The following is a 15,270-nucleotide window of genomic DNA, read 5'->3' as shown; positions in this document are numbered from 1 at the left end:
CTGACTTGCATTAAAATAGAATTTAAAGAATTAAATTTGAAACAAATAATTCACAAAATTATAAGTATGGAAAAAATATTGTTTCAGCAAATATCATTTTATGTCAATCCAAAACACAAGCAGAAAGATATATCTGGCTACATTTGGAACCTGCTGTAATTCTGTGGAATTAAAAAAAGAAGTAGGGGTGGAGCCACCCTCTTTCAAAAATTGACTCCTTTAAAACAAAGTATAACTAAATTTTCCATGTCATTTGCGACTGCTGATACTGTGTTTCTGTTTTTTCTTTAATTTTAAAACACCAGATTAGTGTTTTAACATTGAAAACAAAAGGCTCTGTTCCTTTCTCTTTGTGCACCCATGTCACGTACTCTTGCTAAAGAACAGAGAGGCTGTGTCTACACTAGCTCCCAACTTCAAAGGGAGGATGGTAAGTAGGGTGTCAGGAAATTATTAATGAAGTGCTGCAGTGCATATGCAGTGCATATGCTACATACAAGCCAGAACTTCAAAGTTGCCATGGGGTAGGGGGGGATTATCTTAATGAAGAGCTGCATATGCACTGCAGCACTTCATTAATAATCTCCCAACACCCTACTTACCATGCTCCCTTTGAAGTTTGGAGCTAATGTAGACACAGCCTGAGAGAGAGAGAGAGAGAGAGAGAGAGAGAGAGAGAGAGAGAGAGAGAACCAAACAGCAAGTTTAGGGCTGCAAATAGAAAAATGCAGAGCAGAAAGTTTCTGCTGGGTGGAAAAGGAAAAGAAATCAAAGAATAAGTGACCAGGGAACAGAAAGTGAAGGGGAAGACAGGACAGGAGACCAGCGACAAGAAAATGGAGACGTGGGAAACATCTTTGGAAATGCGAATGACCAGGGTGAGGCGGGGAGGGAATAGTGGAAGTATCTTCTTGCAGTTGAGGTGGGGTTTCTTGTACAGAGGAATGTTGTGACTTGTAGTTTCATATATTCATGCCATTTGTTGTGGTAGAAAGAGGACATTAGTTACTTGTGTGATTGATGGCCCTTCAATTTATGTGATGTAGTACATCAGGATTTTAGTCTACTTACACAAATAAGATCTCAGAGTCATTAAAATCTGAAGAAAAATGCCACTTAATGATTTTCTAGTCTATGGTGACAAGATATGTGAGGTTGCTGTGTTAATATTACAGTTTTCAACACTTTAACTTCCTTTTAGTGTCAGAATATTTGTGATTGTAAATGATAGCATGTTTTTGTGCACTCTTTGTATAAGGGCAGAACATGTAATAGTGACATGGTTGTATACTGTTGCCAGGCTGGAGTTCTGTGATAGTCTTTTTAAAATACAATTTCTCTCTAGTTCATAAACTGCAATTATGTTTAAAAGAGTGGTGTGTAACTGCCTCTGTTTGAATTTTCCACAGTATAAACACAGAGGCAGAACCTCAGCTGCTATAAATCAGGACATTCAATGGAGCTACACTAATTTACACTTTCTGTGGATTTGTGGTCTAGGTAAAGTAAAAATATCTCTATAGAATGCAGTCATGGAGAGGTGAGAGCCATTCAAAATCAGGAAGTATTCAACATCAGGAAACACTCTTTGTTATCACTGTCAATATGCATCTAGCACAGCAAACTCCCGTTCAATACCTGCAACATCTCAATCTGATGTATGTGATTTGCGAACATTATTGAAGGCTTCACTGAGTTTTCATTGTGTAGTGCTGTTCAATGTTAACAACATCCCACCTTTTACAGTAATTTTCCTCCATCATTTTAATGAAACAGTAGTAGCTTGCATTAGCTGGTGGTGCAAGCTAGCTTTACGAAGCACTATACATGGCCTTTTTCTACTGCAGTGAGAGCATCCTGTTATACCCCTGAGGGGTCTTTGCATATTATGTGTTTTATGTGTAGCCTGATTCTACAATGGGAACACAGTTCTGTTCTGATCAGATTAATTGGCAAGCCTATAAAAGCCTAAATCAGGCAAACGCTGTTCTGAAGCTTTTTATATCTCCTTTGTGCTCCTGATCATATTTCTTTCTCCCACTAAGCAGCAGCCTTATGCAGTGGATTTTATTCCACTGAGTGAGCTCAATATGTGCTCAAAATGCTGTATTGTACCTGGGCCTGTTTCTGCAAACACAAACTATTTTATTCCTGTTGAAATGTGTGAAATTTGCAACATTTTACAAATGCAATGTCATTCTGTACTGTGTTGTTTTGTAAGTTTAAAACCCTATGAACATCAAAATTGAGTTACGTCAGTCATTCAGTAATTTCACCGTAGATTATAAAGGAAAATTGATATGTTATTGTATTATACTTACAAATATTTTAATAAATACTATCTCCCTTCTTAATCATATTGCAGTAATTCAGTTTGGTCTGACAACACAAATTGACTACTTCTCCCCAGAATTTCAACTCTGTGTAAATGATGCAATCATCGCTTCAAGCAGACATCACTCCCTTTTTGCACTGCAGGGTGCTGTGATAAAAGAAGGGAAAAATAGACGATTCAGTGATTTCAATGGTTAATTGCTTTTGTGATGTGACTTGTATTAAATGAGCAGGAGACCAATTTTTTTTTTTTTGGTAGCATATCCTCATGAGATAGCCATGGCCTATTTCCAGCTGCACTCCTCTAGCAAGGTGGTGAAGGCAGTTGGCATCTTTTCTTAGTTCAATGTGTTTGTAGGGGAAATCATTACAGGAGGGGTTATCCAACTGCTTCCCTTTTCTATCAGTTTGTTTGTGAGGAGGAGGAAAATGCCAGTATTCAATCTTCTAGTCTTCTTGGCTTAATGTTTATTAGTTTCTGTCAGATCGTGGAATGTCAGTAGGGAGACTAAGTCTGACTTGAGAAAGGGCAAGGTCTTGCATCAGGATGAATATTTTAATCACAGATTTAAAATAGTTCCAAAACATACTCTTTCAAAGATTAATCTTTGGTGGTGGACCGGGAAGACAGTTTCAACTGGTGTAAGTCAATATAATTCTGTTGACTTCAGTGGGGTTTAATCCTTACAGCACCCACCTGTGTGTCTCAAATTCTTTGTAATTTTATCAGTTTATTTTGTAAAAGGGAGCTCCATATATTTTAACCATGCAGTTTATTTTTATTTTATTTTTATCAGTACTGTGACCAGTCTGTCATATAAATTTCAGGATTTTAGTCACAGGAATCAATGTGCAATATGGCATAATATCAACCCACATTACTTTATGTACCTGTGACATGGAGCCACATAGGCTGGAACATGGCAGGAACTCATAAGTTTTGAAGACAAGTGAAGGATAGCTTAGCCAAATTAGTCTAGTAATATAAAAATTCGTGCCTGGATAACACCATGGTGAATTAAGATCAGAGTAAATTGGACTTGAAGAGCCTGTACTGCTACTGGGCATATCACTGTTTTCGAAAAACCTGCTCAGATTAAAAGAATCTAGGCTAATCACTGGTTACACTTCCTTCTGTCCCTATTAAACCACCAGCACTTTACCAACAAGACTCCTAATGAACCATAAAGCAATCTGTTCATTTTGTAAATTGATTTTGCTGCTATTTTGTATTTTGGATAAATATTTGATTGATCTGTGCAGCTATTGAACACGTTGGGTGCGTCTACACTAGCTGGCTACTTCGAAGCAGCTGGCACAACTTCGAAATAGCACGCGTCACGTCTACACGTGTCGTGTACTATTTCGACGTTGAAATTGACATTAGGTGGTGAGAAGTCGAAATCACTATTCCCAGCCGAAGATGGGAATAGCACCCTACTTTGACGTTCAGCGTCGAAGTGGGGTGTGTGTAGACAATCCACGTCCCACTACTTTGAAATAGTGGGGTCCTCCATGGTGGCCATCAGCTGAGGCATTGAGAGATGCTCTATCCAGCCCCTGCAGGGCTCTGTGGTCTCTGTGTGCAGCAGCCCTTAGCCCAGGTCTTTGGCTGCTGCTGCTGCAGTTGGGGGTCCATGCTGCATGCATGGGGTCTGTAACCAGTTGTCGGCTCTGTGGATCTCATGCTGTGCAGGCCAAGTGTGTCTGGGAGGGGCCCTTTAAGGGAGCGGATTGGAGTTTGCTGGCCCCTTATTTCGACGGGGAGCACTTGTGTGTGTGGACACTCTGCATTTCCTTCCAGGTTGGCTCCTTTCGATGTTCTCCATCACTACTTTGACATTAAACATCGATGGCACCAGCCCTGGAGGACGGGTAGACAATACGCATCGAAGTAGCCTGTTTCAATGTTCTTACATCGAAATAAGCTACTTCAACATAGTGTGCTAGTGTAAATGTAGCCGTTGTGACAGTTAATGTAAGTTTTATTTTCTGGATTACTAAACAAACCTCTGACTGCTATTAAATACTTCCATATATTTAATTCTACCTCCTTTTAAAAAAAATCATAATGCTCACTGTAAAATTCCCTCCTTGAAAGAAACACTGACAACCTTCCATATCTATCATTCAATGTCAGTGTAGCTGACAGCCACCACAGGCCCCTAGGCAAGGGGAAGGGGAGCACTGGTTCCGCACTCCTGAAATGGGCATGGCTGAGGGCACACAGAGCAGGGCTTAAGGCAGTGAGCTCTCAGCACCACCTGAAGTACACCATACCCCCCAGCCCTTAGCGCTGATGGGAGCACGTGGCTTGGCCCTCCAGCAATACTTTAGAAGTGCTAGCAATCTGTTTACCACTGCTGCTACAGAGGTGGCCAGAGGCTGAGGCACCTCTGAAGAACTAGGCCTGTGGCAAAGGTATTTATGCAATTAACTGCTATTATAGGTACACAAGGAAAAAAAAAACAATCAGACTTCTGTAAACACACTCTGCTGGCCCCTAATTCTATAGGCACTGACATTTCTTTTGGTGGTCATGCATGCTGCTGAGGAATCTGCAATTTGGGTAGGACTATTGTTTTGGGTAATGCCTTGCCAGGTGGATCTAAGAATTTTTAGCTTTGCTTTTTACCCTGGACCACAATTATGAGGAGCTATAAGAGCTCTTATATGAAGGTAGGCTTCACAAACTGCAGCAAATTCATGAACACAGCAAATAATGTAATAGTAGCACAGGTTATATTGCACTTAATAATGGAGTTTACAATTAAATATTTGATGTGGTGACTGCACACAGATTAATTCACCTTGATTAGTAACATAAAGATGGTATACGAGTACAAATATACCTAGAATATCACCGTACTTATACTTCCTCCTGATAGATTTGAGGAGCTGAAGGACCATTGTCATTCTGTTGGTGGTAAGAGGAAAGACAGAGTTAAGAACAGCAGAACGGCCTTACTGGGTCAGAGCCAAAGTCCATCTAGCCCAGTATCCTGTCTGCCGACAGTGGCCAATGTCAGGTGCCCCAGAGGGAGATCTCTCTCCCATACAGGAAAAGCAGGAGCAGAGGAAACTTTAAAGATTTAGAGAAAGTCTAGTATTAGTAAAGAGAAGAACACTAACAGTGAGAATAAAGAAAACTGAGTCACTGTTGGCAATGGGGTGTTATAGGTTTCCTTACATTGCTTTAGCTCAACCTTTTAAAACCAAAATTAGACTTTTGCACCCTAAGAGTTTGAGGGTACACACATCTGTTTGGGGAATAGAACTAATACCCTCTTTTGAATAGTCATAATATATTGTAATACAGCCTTATTAATGACCTCTAAAAATGGGCATTTGGGACAAGATACTACCTAAGAGCCCTTGGTGGCCTAGGCTTTTCACAGAATCCTATGGCTGGAAGGGACCTTAGAAGGTCATTGAGTCCAGCCCCCTGCCTAAAGCAGGATCAACCCCAACTAAGTCATCCTAAGCATGACAATGTCAAGCTAGGCCTTAAAAACCTGTATGGATGGAGATTCCACCACCTGTCTTAGTAATGCATTCCAGTGCTTCACCACCCTCCTGAGGAAAGAGATTGTTCATAATATCCAACCTATACCTCTCCCTCTGTACCTTCAGACCATTGCTCCTTGTTCTACCATCTGTCACCACTGAGAACAGTCTCTCTCCATCCTCTTTAGAGCTCCCTTTCAGAAAGTTGAAGGCTGCTATCAAATTGCCCCTCAGTCTTCTCTTCTGCAAGCTAAATAAGTCCAAATATCTCAGCATCTCCTCATAGGTCATATGCTCTAGCCCCTTAATCATTTCCTTGCCCTCCTCTAAACCCACTCCAATATGTCCACATTCTCTCTATACTGTGGGGTCCAGCACTGGATGCAATACTTAAGATGTGGCCCCACCAGAGCCAAATAGAGGGGAATAATAACTTCTCTAGATCTGCTGGAAATGCTTCTCCTAATGCACCCTGATATGCCATTAGCCTTTTTGGCTACAAGAGTACACTGTTGACTTACATACAGCCTCTCATCCACTATAATACCCAGTCCAATTTTGCTGAATTGCTATGAAAGCTCATCACTGAATAAATCATTTTGCCATTCTTTTAAGTGCTACATTTTTGCTGTTTTGTTTTGCTACTTAACCAGTTGATCCCAAGCCTGTAACAATGCTTGGGATTCTTCCATCCCAAGTGCAGGACTCTGCAATTCTCTTTGTTGAACCTCATCAAATTTCTTTTGGCCCAATACTCCAATTTGTCTAGGTCACTCTGGACCCTATCCCTACCCTCCAATGTATGTACCTGACTTCCTATCTAATTGTCATCTGCAAATTTGCTGAGGGTGCAATCCATCCCTCCATCCTGGTCATTAATAAAGATGTTGAACAGTACTGGCTCTATCAAAACAAAAAGCAGTCAAGCAGCACTTTAAATACTAGCAAAATAATTTATTAAGTGAGCTTTCGTGGGACAGACCCATTTCTTCAGACCATAGCCATACCAGAACAGACTCAATATTTAAAGCACAGAGAACCAAATTGATTGCTGGTTTTGGTTCTCTGTGCCTTAAATATTGAGTCTGTTCTGGTATGGCTATGGTCTGAAGAAGTGGGTCTTTCCCACAAAAGCTCACCTAATAAATTATTTTGCTAGTCTTTAAAGTGATGCTTGATTGCTTTTTGTTTTGATAGTATATAGACTAGCACAGCTCCCTCTCTCTTGTACTGGCCCTAGTTTGAAATAAACAGGGATGATTGATTCAACAAGGCCATAACACCTTGACACTATGCCATGCTACTTCCTGTGAGAAATGTGCCTAACTCAAATCATCCCTAACTATTGGAGAGAATGTTTAGTTGTCAGTTCCTAGTGTCCAAGGAAACCTCTCTCTGGCTCAGACTTAACTCCCCGAGAGGCATGGAGCAAGGCCAACCCATGCTTCCAGGCATTTTCTGGACATTTCCTCTTCACTCATTTTGTTAGCTCTCCATTTAGCTTCCTGACTTCTGTGAATCCCATTCTTAACTGCTATGCATTTCACAGGGAGCCTGGGTGCCAAACTCAAGGCTGTGCATTCCATCCAGCAAACAGGCACCTAAAATTGAACGTTGCAATGCTCAGTTTCTCTCCTTTGTGGATGTAATTCTACCGCTTCATCTACACTGTCAGCTAGGAAGGTGACTACCCTGCTCCTGTACACATTCTTGCACTAATTATCATTGAGCTAGTATGAGTACAAATAGCAGAGTAGGCACAATATCATGGGTAGTGGCAGTGCAGATGTAACTGAGCAATGCAAAATACAAATCTTCCTGGAACTTGCCTAAAAAAGAGACATGCCTTCACCGAAGAACAAAGGGGTTTGTTTGTTTGTTTGTTTGTTGTTAATGAGAAGAAGGGTTCTTTCGAAGATGGAGTTTACTTTCCAAATACCAGCGTCTACACTGCTTTTCTTCTTTCAAAAGAAGCATATGCAAATGAAGTGCCAGATGTGTAAATCTGCATCTCAGTTGCATTTTGGATTTCCCTCATTTTCATGCCTCTTTCGAAAGAGGAATGCAAGTGTAGACACAGACATAATGTGGCAAGATTTTAGTTAGCTGAATGACCACTTATCATGGGTGTGGCCAAGTTTCCTGTGGTCCCATAAAATTTGCTTAGAGCCACCAGTTCTGGCTTTCAGTGTTCTGTGATGTTATCAAGATGTAATTTACCCCTAACTATCTTCTAAGAGCCCAGTAAGCAATGGAAATGTTGATAATGCTGCTAGACAATATTGACCTCCTGTGGTCCAACAAATCCTATTGTCTGGCACCAGTGAATTCCTAGTAGGGCCAGATTAGAGAATTTCAACCTGTAGTCATCAAGGATTGTTAGTAAAATTGTACTTAATATGAGAAATAAGGGATATCTAAAAAAGAAACCCATAACTGTACTGCAAAAACAGCAAGTTTTTAATGTTACAGGTATGAACAATCTTCTAGTTACTTACTCTGAAAGAGATCATTTTAAAACTAACTAGTAATTATGACTTATAAATAAATGTGAGAAAAGAATATTTTTTCTACCTGCCCCAGAACTCAAGTAACCTTTGAAGAGAAAAATTCAATCAAATGAAATATTTAAATACTTCTTTAATCATCATGATTTCTCATAAGCTAATAGTATTAAATCCATCCATTCATGTTTCATCCAATAATTGATTTACTGTTTTATGCAATATGAAATAACTGAATCACAGCCCTAGGATGTGAGGTTTCTCATCTTGGTTCAAAGTCAAGCCATCATCCTATTGGCATCAAAGTAGAAATTCAGGAAGATATTTAGTAAGTCATGGAAAATAAGCTGTAGAAGGCAGTCCAGTTTCTAGTGGACTTTACAACATAAAGAAAGAACACATAAAGAAAGCCAGCAACATATTACCCTTATCTGGAACTTCTGAACACTGTCTCTGCTGAAGTTACTAACTGATTTCTTGTCGAGACTGGATGACTATAGGAACTGTCCCTATACTTTTTCAGAACCCAAAGCAAGGGTAACAAATTTTTCAATGCAGTTGGCATCAGGAATAATTCAACTGGAGCATAGAAATTCTGTCTGATGAAAGATTACTGGAGACAAGCATGCTCTTATATAAAAATCCAATTTATTGGTGTTAAGCACACACAGACATAAGTAGTAGGATTAGAACATTGCAAAACATTACCTAGAATTGGGAACTGTACTTAATAAATTACAACAGTTCCAATAGCTAATCACTTTCTTTATTGGGAACAAGGTATCAGGAAAAAGTTTTCTTAGGGTAGCTTCAGAGGACTGATCAAAAGTACACTCTATTATCTAGTTTTATATAACTAACTTTTAGAAAACACATAGCTCATTGTGATCCTTACTGGGTCATCACATCTTACATCTTCAATAAATCGCTCAACAAACATTCATAAGAATCTTAGTCATGGTAACCTTCTACATCTAAAGTACTGAAAGCTCAGTGTCAGCCATTCATTTATTTTTATTTCAGTCACAACTTGTTGACTATCTTCTCTTCTTCCATTATGATTAGCAGGGATTACTTGACTGCAAATACATTTGGCCTTACCCCTAGAAGCTCTGCTTGTCACAAGTAACCCTTAATTAGATGAAACAAAAAAGCAGTACTGTAGCACTTCAAAGACTAACAATATAATTTATTAGGTGATGAGCTTCCATGGGATACAACCACTTCTTCAGATCTGGAAAATCCTTAACTAGATTATGTTCTATTTTATTAATTCATGGTGCTTGAATGTAATTAGCTTGATCAAAATCTGGGGTACACTCTTTCTTCCCTCACCTTCAGGCTTCAGGTTGAACAATATAATTATGGAGTGGTATGGACAAACTTGTATACAGTTAGACTATTAAGCTTCCATCACCAAAGATGTAGTAGGCTTTAAATCCTTTTAATATTTTAAGAACACAAAAATGCAATAAAAAGACTGAACATTGAAAGGGAATGTATCTTCTGAAGCACATACGAATGTGGCTTTTAAAAAGTTATAGGGAGCATCTGCACTAGCAAGTACATTCAAAATTGAGGTTGAAAGATGGCCTTCTTTTGAAAGAACCCGTGGAGCGTCTATACAGACACCATGATATTTCTAAATTAACTTCGAAAGAATGGGGCTATTCCATCAAAGTTGGTCCTCCGTTCCCATGGTGGGAAGAGCACACCCTGTTAAAGATTATTTTGAAAGAGATTAAGTGTAAAAGCTCCATGGATGGCTATTTCAAAAAAGGGTGTCCTTCACGGTGGTGATCAGCTGGCAGGAAGTGGCCCCGCTCTCAGCATAAGTGGAGCTCAAGGGGTCTGGGGTCCAGCTGCTTATAAAGAAGCAGGGTCCCACAAAACCCAAACAGGAAGCTGAGAATGTACAGGTAGCAGGGAGCTCACATTACTCTCCAGCATATTGCCAGCTGCGAGTCCTCAGCCAGCCTGTCTTGTTCTCCAGCACTATGGTCAGCACCCCAGACCCCCACCCTCCAAGGACACCAGGGAGTCCTCCCATGATGGTAGCCAAGCCCCAAAGCACCAGGCCCCCTCATGGACAGAGGCTGAGCTGTGGGACCACCTCACCTCACCAGCCAGGGTTACACCACCCACACCCCAGACCAGGTGAGGTCCAAGGTGAAAGAGTTCTGGCAGGGCTGTTGCAGGTCCCAGGACATGACCAAGCAGTGGGGGTAATGCCCACCAGCTTCCCCTACTTTAAAGAAGAGGTCCACCTCCTTGAGATGAAGGATTTGGGACTCCTGGCCATGGTCCTCGACACAGGAAACCCTGACACCGAGCTGGAGCCTGCGATGGGAACGGAAGAAGAGGACCTCCCAGGACTGGTGGCCAGCACAGTGCACCCGTAGACTATCAGGCCACTCCAGACCATCAGCGATGACAAGGGCTAAAACATGGGGTTCCTCATCATTGAAGTCACATCTGGCCTATCCAGCAGGGGCCCCCCGACTGTGTCTTGCCTGAATTTCTGGAGGGACCCAGAGGTAAGTGCCATGCATGCCAGGCACTCAGTCCCACACAAGTGGCTGTAGTCCACCCACATGGCCATCAGCCCCAGGGTACATGCAGGCCAGATGGCCCCATTCTCCTGGCCTCAAAGGGCTGACGCACAGCACTCAGCACTACGCATCTGGGATAGCACCATGGGCCACCTGGCTGTGGAGGGACTGAGGGGCGGAGCTGAGCTTGCGTTTGTGGCATCCATAGAAGGAACCCTTGGATGTGGTCCCCATAGGTCGCCTAGGATGGAGAGGGGACCAATTCCTCTCTTCTCTTCTATGTCTCCACAACTCCAGCAGCTGGCAGCCAGACCAGCCCTGTCACAGGCCCAGGGAGCCTGACCACTGAGAGTGAGGGGGAGTGTCCTGGACCCTGAGAGGTGACAGTGTGGGGCTGCTGCCGAGCTGTCCGCTAGTGCCACCAGGGCAGGGAGGAGGAAGCGGGGGAGGCAGTCCTATGGGACCTGATGGGTGTGCTGTGGGAGTGGCTTACCATGGAGTGGTAGGCCTGGCACCAGCCTGGATACTTTGACCCAGGCTGTGGATGGCCACTTTTCTCTGGCTTCTGCCCCATCACAAGCCACTTCTGCGCCCACCCCTCCTACCTCCACATCACAGTCCCCCATCACTTGGCTGCCCTCCCACCTCTCCCCTCCTACCTCCACCCACCCCAATCCCCTCTCACAACCCACCCCCAGCAGCGGACCCCCACCACATAAGCCCAATGTCACTTCCCTGGTCCCAACCCACCTCTCCCCAGCCACCCTCATGCAGGGCCAGCCAGGAGGAAGCCTTGCCCCCCGCCCACTGCCTACACTGTGTTAACCCTGGTGTAGCCATGGGGACTTCACCCAAGCCGTGCCTCTACCTCCCTGTGCTGCCAGCCCTGGCCCAGCCCTGATGGAGCCCCTGGACACACGTGGGATAGTGCAGGTGTGAGCAACGGGGATCCAAGCCACGACCCCTGTCAATGGGTAAAGGCCCTTGCCACAACCCACTTTCCTGTAAATAGTTTTCCTCATCTCCCTGTTAGCTGTTTCTCCACCTGCCTGTAAATAGCTTTGTCGAGTATGCAGAGGTGGACGGTTATTACATGCTAGTAAACTGTTTATTGTTGTGGTTGACCTCATGTCCCCTATGCATGTGTGAGGTTGTCAGTGGGGAGTGTATTCACTTTGGGGTGGTGGTAGGGTGTGTGCACAGGGTGGGGGGATATCCATGGCCCCCACTCGAAGGCCTGGTGCCTGGCCTCCTCTACCCGCAGCCTGTCCTGCTGGGCCTGGTGGGACAGTGTGGTAGGGGACTGTTTGCACCCACACCCCACTTCAGCAGCCCACCCCTGCATGAATGGCTTGTGTTTAGCATCCACAAGTTTGTGCAGGGTGCAGCAGGCCCTGACCACTGCCGGAAAGCTGTGGAGGCCCACCTCCAGTCTTGTGAGGAGGCATCTGAAGCACTCCTTCAAGTGTCTGAATACCCTCTCAACTGTATTGTAGGCCCAGTTGAGCTGCTCATTAAAAATGTCCTGGCTAGGCTGCATTTGTCCCATGTACAGCCTCATCAGCCAGCCTTGCAAGGGGTAGGCTGTAGCTGCCATGATGCAGGGTGGCATCATTGTGTCCCTGATGGGGACCTCCCACCAAGAGATGAAGTTTCTCTTGTCCATGCGATGGCCCAGCCCTGAGTTCTGTAACACCCTGGTATCATGGGTGTGGCTGGACCTGCCCACATAGATGTCCTGGAAGCAACCGTTGGGGTAGATGAGCATCTGCAGGACCCTGGAGTGGTAACCCTTTCAATTCACATTGGCCCTGCTGTTGTGCTCCGGGGCCCAGATTGCAACATGTGTGCAATCCAGTGCCCTGAAGTAGTTTGGGAAGCCTAAGTCTTTGAAGCCCCATATAGCATCATCCAGGACCCCAGTGCAGATCAGCTACCACAGAAGGACCCTGTTGATGTGCCAGATGACCTGCAGTGTCTGGGGAGGGGGACATACTCATGAGTGTGGGGTGAGGTACAGTATGCCTGCCCATCCCCATCCCCTAAAGGGCAGACCTCCCTGGCGCACTAGCCCTCTGGCCCCTGTGTGCCTGCCTGTCCCCATCCTCACACCCACCCTGGTCCCTCCCGCCCCCATCACCAGTTCCTGATGGTGTCCCTCGCCAGGGTGCCCTCTGCCCCCTGCACATGACCTGAGCATGGCTTACCTCATTAAGGATAGCCCCACCAGTAGCCCTGCCCACCTCAAACTGGTGGCTGACGGATCAGTGACTATCTGGGATTGCCAGTTTCAAGAGGGCGGTGGTCACCCTTTTCTGGAACAGGAGTGCCAGCCTCGTGAGGGTGTCGTGGTACTGGAGGGCGTGAGCAAACCAGTGGCAGAGATCCAGGAATGTCTTCTTGGTCATCCTGAAGTTCTGTAGCCACCAGTAGTTGCTCCAGTCCTCTAGCACCAGCTGGTCCCACCAATCACTGCTCGTGGGGAAGCTCCACAGGCAGTGGGTGACTCAGGGGACTGGGTGGAGGTGTCACACCTTGAGGGCAGCCTCCAGGAGGGTAGCTAGCAGGATGGCCACCAGGAGTCACTGGTACATGGTGACCAGGATTGCAGCCAGTGTGCTGGCTATGGCCTCAATGGGGATGCAGGGGAACTGCTCAGGGTCCATGGGGACCCGTGGTGCGTCCTCCGCTTACCCTTCTTCTGCTTTCCTAGGGACAGGTAGCTGGCCCTCAGCGTGTGTAGGCCAAGACTCGGGGTGGAAGGCTCTTTAAGAGGAAGGCAGGCAGCAGCCCCGGAAGTATTCGTCTGCCATGCAACCCTGCCTCACAGTGTTTCCTGCCCCTGTACTTTCAAAAAAGCACCCTGGTATGTCTGGATGTTCTGTTTTGAAAGGGTGGGTCGGACCTTCACTCCCTGTTTGCCTATGTGGATACTTCCTTTCAGAAGGTTGTCTTTCGATGTTTAGTTTCAAAAGCTATCCTTTTTAAAAGGAGCTCTGGTGTAGATGCAGTCATAGACATTGGACATTGAAAATATCCATTAGGTTTGCTCTGTACACAGTCTACTGCTAATGCTTTGTGTTGTTTGAGTAGCTTTGAGTTATTTTAACCTAGTGCTCAAATAGAGTGATGAGTGCTATGTAAGGACTTGCATATAACAGAATATGACTGAGAAGAGTTTTATCCTCTTGAAACAGGCATTCATTTTTAATAATATTTCAATCATTCTTTTCTTTGTTCCAGACAGTGTTCTTTACTGTTTGACCTGCAGGAAAGGAGGTGATATTAGGAAGGGAAGGGTGAGAGATGAAAGCCACCCATGGGCAGGCAGGTAACCCTTTTGGAGAAGCATACTGCAGTCTCAGAGGTGGCCCTGCAGAAAACTGTGCTCATCAAGGAGGCCTTGAAGGACAGTTTTCTGCAGGGCCACTTCTGAGACACTCCAGTATGCCTCTCCAAAAGGGTTACCTGCTTGCCCATGGGTGACTTTCAACTGTCCTTCAAGGCCTCCTTGAAGAGCACAGCCCCTTGATGTGCTCTGCATATGGCACTGGTCCGTGCAGTCATTCCACGAAGACATGAGAGGAACCATCCAATATGACGGTGCATTATCGGATGCTTTCAGAATCAGGAACAGCATCAAACAAGGATGCGTGCTTGCTCCAACATTGTTTGGGATCTTCTTCGCGCGCCTCCTGAAGCATGCCTTTGGATCTTCAACAGAGGGCATCTTGCTGCACACAAGAGCTGATGGGAAACTGTATAATCTTGCAAGGCTGAAAGCTAAGTCTAAGGTGCAGGAAGTCCTCATCAGAGACATGCTGTTCGCAGACGATGCTGGTGTAGTGTCTCACACAGAAGACCAGCTTCAAAAACTGCTGGATCAGTTCTCCAAAGCATGCAAGGACATGGGCTTACCATCAGCCTAAAGAAGGCAAACGTACTCAGTCAGGATGTTTCTGAATCCCCATCAATCAACATTGACAACTATACGTTAGAGGTCGTCCACGAGTTCGTGTACCTCAGGTCCACCATCACTGACACCCTGTCGTTGGACACTGAGCTAAATAGGAGGATAGGAAAAGCGGACACAACTCTGTCCAGACTCAGCAAGAGAGTGTGGAATAACAACAAGTTGTACACTCACACCAAAATTCAAGTCTACAGAGCCTGCATCCTCAGCACCCTCCTTTATGGCAGCGAGACTTGGACCCTGTATGCCCGCCAGGAAAAGAGGCTGAACGTCTTCCACTTGCGCTGCCTCAGGCGCATCCTTGGAATATCATGGAAGGACAGAGTGACCAACACCGCCATCCTCAAGCAAGCTGGAATCCCAACCATGCAAACGCTCCTCAGGCAGCGTCGGCTCCGCT

Source organism: Carettochelys insculpta, chromosome 1, assembly GCF_033958435.1.
Source record: "Carettochelys insculpta isolate YL-2023 chromosome 1, ASM3395843v1, whole genome shotgun sequence".
Classification (NCBI taxonomy): Eukaryota; Metazoa; Chordata; order Testudines; family Carettochelyidae; genus Carettochelys; species Carettochelys insculpta.
This window is presented reverse-complemented; position numbering follows the sequence as displayed.